The sequence below is a fragment of the Oxyura jamaicensis genome, chromosome 1 (genome assembly GCF_011077185.1).
Source record: "Oxyura jamaicensis isolate SHBP4307 breed ruddy duck chromosome 1, BPBGC_Ojam_1.0, whole genome shotgun sequence".
NCBI classification, from domain to species: Eukaryota; Metazoa; Chordata; class Aves; order Anseriformes; family Anatidae; genus Oxyura; species Oxyura jamaicensis.
The window spans coordinates 135005848-135013173 of NC_048893.1; the positions used below are offsets into that span (position 1 = coordinate 135005848).

The 7326-nt window shown below is 40.0% G+C and overlaps 1 protein-coding gene across 1 annotated transcript in view; it reads left to right on the forward strand.

Annotated features, from left to right (window-relative positions):
* The window catches only part of OCA2 (OCA2 melanosomal transmembrane protein), a 206399-nt gene that overhangs the window by 107561 nt on the left and 91512 nt on the right, over positions 1 to 7326 (forward strand). The window lies entirely within an intron of this gene.

Sequence of the window (7326 nt, forward strand, 5' to 3'; positions counted from 1 at the left end):
GATAGTGAGTTGAACAGTTTATTTATTTTTTCTTTAAATTATGAGATGGTTGTACTTTAATGGAAAACATTGGCTAAATTGGTTTTTAATTGCTAAGTCTAGCAGTCTGAGTTAAAATGTCTTGATAGAGAGTAAACAGGAATTATTTTTATAGATTTCAGATCAGGTCACTTTTCTTCTGAAATAAACTGTACTGGGATTTTAGATAAATTTTAGGCTGAAAATACTTTTTTCTTTACTTCCTATGACCCTCTGTCATTCTCAAGCAGAAGAGATTATTGTGATAATATTGTGCAAATGCTTAAGGTACACATGGAGACTAAATATACTTCTGCTTTTGAAATACGGGGAAATAAAGCAGAGAAAATTAAGGGGCAAATCCAAAATGACTGAAATAATGTTGCATCTCTAAGCTAGAGAACAAAGCATATATTTCCTGAGACCCCATCCCTTGTTCAGTAAGAAACCAGCTGGAGGGTAATGTATGTCTTTTTTAACCACCTTGAAACACTGCGAGAGATCTAACTCTCTTTAATATCTGCAGATCACTCCATCTGAGTGTTATGTAACCATCATAAAGGTATTGAATTGACCACTCTCTTGTAAAATGTAGTGGTGAGCTTGTAGTGTTTTGCTGAAATTCCTCATGCTTCTTTTAGTAGTTAAAATTACAGGGGACCATTCAAAGCACAATGAGGAAAATCCATTTCAGTTTTTAAGAAAAATGCTTGCTGTTTTTCATCTTTTTTAACAGCCTGGCTCCCATGGCTGTTGCTGTCTGCCCTAGCTTGCCCAGAAGAAAATCCTACAGAGGTGGTTTAAAAGTGTGGCACAATCTGAAATGCTGTGCAGTTTTCTGCCTGGGCTTCAGCTTCTTTATTACAGGGATGAGGGTCTCTTGTACTTCTTGTGCCATGGCTGCAATCCCATGCAGAGCATCTGAACATGTCCTGGGTGCTTCAGTGACCAAATGGGGCCCCAGCAGTCTGAAAGCTGATATAAATCTTCTGTATCACTTTATGCAGCACTGTGCAGATTTCTTGCATTCCTTTGCAAGTATTTAGCTGAATCAGGCAAAGTGTGTTTTGTTGCAGTTTTGAAGACCCTGCAATATTTATGCCTCTGCTTACCTCTATCCACATGACTAATAAACTATCCTACTCAACGGAATAAAGACAAGGACATTTCATATATATATATAGATAGATAGATAGATAGATAGATATAGATATTCTTTCCAGAATTAGAGCTCATCTCTTCTTGAGGAGTGCTGCCTCCAGGAGAGAGGCATCAGTTGATGAGCTGGAAATTCCTCAAGGAAAATTATTTCCACACTTGCACTTCACCTTTCTAACTTAGTTTCTGTTCTTTTAAAAAGGAGATGACATTTACTTACACTCTAATAATGCTGAGAAGATAAATTACATTATATCAGGGATTTAAAAATTTACCTAAAGTTATAGATATTAATATAACTAGATTAAGCTATAATTCATAGGACTTAATTTACTTTTCAGTTAACATTTAAACAGAAATATCCTTGTTCTAAGAAGTTAGCTAAGAAAAATAATTGCTTTACTGGAAAAAGTTAAGCTACAATATCATGTGGAGAAAAAGCTTTCACAGGAATATGCTTTGCATTTTGTTAGTCACAGCCCAAAATTGTCTTGCTTGCAAAAAGGTAGATAATATATTTAGTTCACTTGCAGGTTAAAAATTGCCATCTTATGATAATTCTTATAATCTCGTCAAGATTGGTCATGCTCTTCTGAGTATCTTCAATTAACAAGACTGTCCTCTTCAGATTTTGAGACTGGGAATTAATTACACTCAGTTTTGAGAATGTCTTCTTTGTTATTGGCAGTCAGGTGGGAGGAAAGGTATGATTAGGTGAAAATCAGTCTGACTATTAGTTGCTGCACTGCAGAAAGAATATACATTTTTGGTGAACTATAATGTTTTCTAAAATGCAGAAAATCTTACCAAAAATGTCACAGCTCAGGTCTGTAGTTGATGTTCTGTTAATTTCAATGAGTCCAGGACTTCAGGCCTGTTCTTTCCATGATGAAATATGCTAAATGACAAAAACACGTGGCCTGGGAATAGTACAGGGCTGCTGCCCAGCTGTGCAGGGATAGGATCAGGAAAGCCACAGGTAGAACTGAGCTTGGCAAGGGATGCAAAAAATAACAAGAAGGGATTCTATAGGTACCTTTGCCAGAAAACAAAGGCCAGGGAGAGTGCTCCCCCTCTAATACAGGAGAAGGGAGAACTGGTAACAACAGACATGTAGAAGGCTGAGGTACTCAACAACTTCTTTGCCTCAGTCTTCGCTGCCAGTCAGGCTTCCCGAATCTCTCATTTGCTGAACCTGTAGGTGAGGGCTTAGGGGGTGAAGTCATAGAATGGAAACATAGAATGGCTTCGGTTGGAAGGGACTTTAAAGATCATTTAGTTCCAAACCCCAAGTCCCTCCCACTATAAGCAAAGAGCAGGCTTGAGACCACCTGATGAAACTGAACAAGTCTATGGGACCCGATTACATGCATCATGGGGTCCTAAGGGAATTGGCTGATGTATTTACCAAACCTCTCTCCATCATATCTGAAAAGTCTTGGCAGTCAGGCAAAGTCCCCGGTGACTGGAGAAAAGGAAACATCTTTCCCATTTTTAAAAAGGGTAGAAAGGAGGTCCTGGGGAACTACAGACTGGTGAGCCTCACCTCTGTGCGTGGAAAGACCATGGGAAAGATCCTCTTGGAAGCAATGTCAAGGCACATGCAAGACAAGGAGGTGATCTGAGACAGCCAGCATGGCTTCACCAAGGACAAATTGTGCCTGATGAATCTGGTGGCCTTCTGATGGAGTGAATGCATCAATTAACAGGAGAGGACCAACAGATGTCATCTACCTGGACTTCTGTAAGGCCTTTGACATGGTCCCACATGACATCCTGATCTCCAAATTAAAGAGAGATGGATTTGAAAGGTGGACCATTCAATGGATAAGGAGTTGGCTTGAAGTTTACACCCAGAGAGTGGTTGTCAATGGCTCTATGTCTAAGTGGAGGCTGGTGATAAGTGGTGTCCATCAGGGGTCTGTCTTGGGATCGGAAACGTTTAAGATCTTTATCAATGACAGACAATGGGACCAAGTGCACCCTCAGCAAATTTGAAGATTACACCAAGCTGAGTGGTGCAGTTGATACAACAGAAGTAAGGCATGCCATCCAAAGGGACCTGGACAAGCTTGAGAAGTGTAAAAAATATGTACAACAACAACAAAAAGTGTAGAAAAGTGTGATAGAACCTAATGAGGTTCTACAGGTCTAAGTGCAAGGTGCTGCACCTGGCTCAGGGCAATCCTAGACATGAGCGCAGGTTGGGAGAAGAACTCATTGAGAGCAGCCCTACAGAGAAGAACTTGGGGTTTGTGGTGGACAAAAATCTCGACATGAGCCAGCAGTGTGCGCTTGCAGCCCAGGCCAGCTGCATCAACAGAGGAGTGTCCAGCAGGGCGAGGGAGGTGATTGTCCCCATCTGCTCTACCACTTGGTCTCCTGCATCCAGGTCTGGTGCCCCTAGCACAAGAAGGATGTGGACCTGTTAGAGCATGTCCAGAGGAGGGTTATGAAGTTGATCAGAGGGTGAAGCACCTCTCCTATGAAGAAAGGCTGAGAGAGCTGGGGATGTTCAGCCTACAGAAGAGAAGGCTCTGGGGAGACCTCATTGTGGCCTTTTGATACTTATAGGGGGCTTATAAAAAAAAAGGAGAGCAATTTTTTGCTCAGGCAGATAATGATGGGGCAAGGGCTAATGTTTTTAAACGAAAAGAGGGGAGATTTAGCTTAGATGTTAGGAGGAAATTCTTCACTTAGAGGGTGGTCAGGCCCTCAAACAGGTTGCCCAGAGAAGCTGTGGATGTCCCATCTCTGGAGGTGATCAAGACCAGGTTACATGAGGCCCTGGGCAACCTGATCTAGTGAGTGACATCCCTGCCCGTGGCAATGGGGTTGGAACTTTAAGATCTCTTCCAACCAAAGCCATTCTAGGATCCTATGGACAAAACAAATTAGCAGCATAGGGATTGCATATTTGCCGATCCTTTTTTTAATCCAAGAGATGAGACAAAAATATTCATTTCTTGTTGGAAATGGACTTTCAATGTCTGTGAAAAAAACAATGCTGGGTATACTTCTACAGTACTTTGTGGACTTTATGAATTCACCATTTTCATAAAGATTTTTTGGTATCATAATGGGATAATAAATTGGTTAGTAAACTGAGCCACAGTAAGGTTAACCCTGCAAAAAACCTGCAGACCGAGTTTTCTTGGATGGATGAGTGGAGTCAGCGTGCCCTGCCTTAACACAACCATCATGTCGCATTTGATGAAGGGACGGGAACTTATGGAAATGTGGGAATGAGGTATGAGACCTTCTCACTCAGGGCCAGTCAAATGCTGCCCTTATACTGCTTTAGCCATAGCTTCAAAGTAATTGATAAGAACCTGACGCTGCCATAAACTCTTGCCGCTCATGTTTAACACATTATGTCATAAAAGACCAGTTGTTCCCAAACTGTACAGGTTGCTACCCAAGTGGGTTTGCAGACCTGAGATGGGAGGACTAGATAAAGGCCCAAAGGTTTCTGGTTGGGTTCAGTGTCCTCAATGACCTCAAGGGTATGGCATTATATTTTCTTCATAACAAAAACTGCTGCTAACACACACATGTATATACATACATATAGCACCTGGTGCCATGAAACAGAATTACAATAAAAATGTGCCTGAAACTGAAATAGGAAGAACTTTCTGTTAGAAAGTTTTGTTAAAAACTTGGAAAAACTCTTCAGAAATTATTGGCATAAATGGAATAGCAGTGTAAAAGAAGTATTGACTCTTCTGATTTTTGCAGGTCATGTTGCTCTGAAGTAAATTTCACAACAGCTCAGATGTTCACATGCTTGGGATGTTTAGAAAACTAAAGAATCTGAACAATAAAGCATGCACTTGCTGTACATAAAGGCAAGATCAAAGCTATGTGAAAACACATATTTTATAACATCGATGAGACTTTGCTGAGCCTGGAGACTAGCCCCACAGCATTTCAGACATGGAGCAGGAATGTGCAACCCAGCTGAGCTGCTTTCTGCTCTGTGGTTTTGTTTGTGGCACAGATACAGCGGTGCTAGCTGTCCCTTTCCGAAAGAATGAAGATAAAGATTCTCTGTGTGAAAATTCCCACTGTGGATCTGCATCTCATTTAGAGGATGAAAGATGCAACTTTCTTCCATCAGCAAAATCCTTGGTGACATTTCAGTTGGAAAGGGTGAGAGGAAGTGTTGTGGCAGGATGAACAGACAATTGTGAACAGACATGGAGAGAGAATTTTTAAAAGGGCAAGTAGTTATGGGACAAGTGATAGCGATAATGGTTTTTAAACTGAAAGAGGACAGATTTGGAGCAGATGTTCAGAAGATATTCTTCACTACGAGGGTGGTGAGGCACTGGAACTGGCTGCCCAGATTTGTGGAAGTCCCATCCCTGTTCAAAGGTTCAAAGGTTCAAAGCCAGGCTGGATGGGGCATTGAACAGCTTGATCTGGTGAGAGCCATGGCAGGGCTGGCTGGAATTAGATGGTCTTTAATGTGCCTTCCAACCCAAACCATTGTTTGATCCTATGATCAGAAAAGGTGTTTCAGCAAAGACAGCCCATCAGAAGCAGAATAGCAAACTGAATAATTATGCTTCATGAGCATTTGCCAGAGGAAACAAACAAACAAACAAACAAACAACAAAAAAAAAAAACACAGAAACCACTCTCTCTCTCTTAAACTGATGATGAGAGTTTATAAGTCACAGTCTATTGAACTTAAAACTGTTATGAAAGAACAGAACAAAAAGGACTGTTCACCTGTTGAGGGGGATTTTCCCCCTTCATATGCTTAAATTAAATATAGAAGTTTCTATTTTAGGGCAGCTTGAAAGATGGTAGAAAGATTTCTTTCACCCTGAAGAACTCAGGAAGGTTTTTCAAAGAAAAAAATCCAGCATTTCTAAGGTTTAAAATATGTTTTCGTTTTGTACAGCTCCCATCCACCTTAATCCTCAAAAAAATTTTTTTTGGTTGGAAGCAGAAGATTAGCTATGGCTTAAAGCTCTGTCACTTTCTTCTTTATGTTCTGGAAGGGAACAGAAAATCACTCCTGATATATTTATGGGTGTCAAAACTGCTGATGGAAATGTAAATGATGGCTAGGATGGGCATCTGCACAAACTCATGTGGATCCTCTGATAAGGAGGACCTATCCATGTTTTAATACAATGTGGTATCAGATTAATCTCCTGGCATAATCATGGCAAGAATTACCAAATATATTACAAACCAAGGTGATAGATTCTGCACCTCTGATATATGTAGTTCAGGTATGAATCCTTTTTTTCTGTTGTTGTTGTTTTGTTTTGGATGAAATGATTTAGATGAGCACTGGTTGTTTAATAACCTTGAAACCGGGCTTTGTATAGTGTGAATTTACATTTTCAGTCTTACATCATAAAGCCAAGGCAAAGATAACTGTTTTGATGGCTTGCAAACTGTGTGCTCATCTAAAGATGTGACCCATAGAAAAAGTGAGTCATCTGCTGTTCATCAGCTGTTCAGGCAAGTTATGATGGCTCTGGACACCCTTACTTTTATTCTTAAATGTTCGAGTTCTGTCAAGCCTAATTTCCTTTTATGGTCAATCTTTACATGATTCATTCTGCATCATAGCTATAAATACTTGGTCACAAAGGCATCCATTTCTTCAGATAAGAACAATTTGCATATTAAACAGGGATCTTAGATGTAAAGCCATGAATTCTCGATACATTCTCTTCAATTATATAAAACTTGATGGAAGAAAAAATGGGAGGAAGCATCCTGTTAGTTCATCAAGAAGTATTTGTGCACACAGTTTCTGAATGAATATTCAGCTTTCATTTCTTTAGGAATTTCCTGGAAAACCCAAAGGATATTTTTGGCATGCCCAATCTAATGCCCATCCTCAACAGGAACACACGCTTATCAGTCATTCTCCAAGGTCTTGACAATACTGGAAAAAATAAACCAGAACGTTCAAAATCCTGACAACACTTTGGAGGCTGATTTGAAGCATTAATAAGTCTGTTTAAACTTACACAGGACCGGATATCATTAAGGTCTTCTTTTTAGCATTATATTAATGTATAGTTGCTGTCATATGCAAGTGTTTGAAGACAGTACGACAGTACTTTTCTCTTTCTTTCTTTCTTTCTTTCTTTCTTTCTTTCTTTCTTTCTTTCT